Source organism: Sesamum indicum, linkage group LG12, assembly GCF_026168435.1.
Source record: "Sesamum indicum cultivar Baizhima isolate 11 linkage group LG12, ASM2616843v1, whole genome shotgun sequence".
In the NCBI taxonomy this organism is placed as follows: domain Eukaryota; kingdom Viridiplantae; phylum Streptophyta; class Magnoliopsida; order Lamiales; family Pedaliaceae; genus Sesamum; species Sesamum indicum.
Genome location: NC_142668.1, coordinates 4064046 through 4065992, shown reverse-complemented (window position 1 = coordinate 4065992; position 1947 = coordinate 4064046). Strand labels below are relative to the sequence as shown.

At 29.6% G+C, this 1947-nt stretch overlaps 1 long non-coding RNA gene across 1 annotated transcript; it reads right to left on the bottom strand.

Annotated features, from left to right (window-relative positions):
• On the bottom strand, positions 1-1662 carry LOC148784652 (uncharacterized). The gene is made up of 2 exons (XR_016063267.1): positions 1618-1662; positions 1-1148 (listed from the first exon to the last, which is right to left on the bottom strand). It is a non-coding gene; the product is annotated as an uncharacterized LOC148784652 (long non-coding RNA).
• Positions 1663-1947: the final 285 nt, after the last annotated feature.

The following is a 1947-nucleotide window of genomic DNA, read 5'->3' as shown; positions in this document are numbered from 1 at the left end:
TGCACAAAATAATTTAATCCATATGTATACGTAACCCCAAGGTCATAACAAGCGTAATCAACCTACAATATCATATATGCACATCAAACACCACAAGTAGTCCATCATGAGTAATCTCCACACTTACGTTCTCTCTATACAACAAAATGTGATTTGTACTCTAACTGACAAAGAGGAGAAAACAACATACTGGCCCGACCTGCCTGAGTATAGCGCGTAGACCTATTTTTCAACAGTCAAACACCTCAAAGTTACTCCTAAAAGAAAATGTCAGCAGAGGGATGAGCCTGCCACTCAGTAAGTAAATAACCAACCCTATCTATATATGCATATCAAACACAGCCCAAACAAGATAAACAGGCACCACGCTTGGGATACAATCAATTTAATTCCAACATAATCAGCTTTATTACACCACATGACTATCTCATAATAAGACAATCGACCAAACTCCATCTTTTTCCTAGTTTGCTTACCAGAAAGTGATATTGTGTTTTTCCCATCAACTCAATCTCACCGTTATATAAATTCAAGTGAATCCCCTTGACAGCCGGCTCATCAATCTCATTTCGCATCATAGCTCTTTCAATTCGCATCATAGCACTTTTATTTCGTATCATAGCTCTTTTATATTGCAGCATCGCTCTTTTCGTATCACATCTTTTTCATATCGAATCAAAGCTTTTTTCATTTCATTTATTTCTCATATCACATCAAAGCTCTTTTCATTTCATTTCGCCTTATAGGCTTTTCAACACATCAAGGGGTATTCACGCCACAATATATATTCAATTTCTACCACTCCGTCATTTTCACATATCACCATTTTCATAAGCAACTAGTAACGTAAAATATTATATCCATATATTCTCATTTTCAGACATCCACAACACATCGAACAATAAACATAATATTTCAACGTATTTTCTCATTCCACGAACACAATACCATTAGTCAAATCAAATCATCCATCACTCATATACTTTTAGATAAATCTATGTCAGCATGAACCACAAACTCAGATAACAGTAAAATCACAAATAAAGATACATATATAGATAATACTAATTATTTACTTACCTCAACCTTACAACGCCTTTATCTATTCAATAGGTAGTAGTTCGGTCTTTTCACTTTACCCCCGTATCCTATAATGAGTTATACCACATACAGTTAATATATCGAGAATATCATAATTTCTTTTAAATATAATTTCTATTTCTATCAAAATACAAATCTTCATTTTTCCTCTTTATTAACATACCATTTATTAAATATAATTTTCAGAATATTTCTATGAATTTTCTATCAATTTCTCGCTATTATACTCTTTAACTGAACAATAATACATATAATTACGTATTTGGTTAACAATTCCGATCGAATTATATAAATTAGCTATAGTAATATTCAAATCAAATAAATTTAATAATCTAACTAACCAAAGATATCATTTTTATATCCAATTTGATATTTAATTCGACACTATTTTAAATAGCCAAACTCATAAAATATTCTGATTAAATAGTACATCGCTTAGTATAAACAACATTTAATAAACGAATTAATTAAATAATATAATTATATAAATTAATAAAAATTAAAATAAAAACTTACCTCGCTGCGAATATTCGAACAAGCACAGGAATTGCAATTTGATAAATCCAATTGTGATTGTTTTGGCTCACATATATATATATATATATAGATGCAGGGGGTGGGGCGGTGGGTGAGGGCCCACCCCCAAACCCTTTCCTTTCTTCTTTTTTTTTTTTTGCTTTCATATATATATATATATATATACATATGTTACTTATATATATATTATTAGTAATATATATTATATATAAAATATTATTATTATTATTTATTAATTAATTTTTTTTTCTCAAAATACCATTTACGCCCTTTCTAATTTTCTTAATTAATAGAAATTGTCCCAAAATA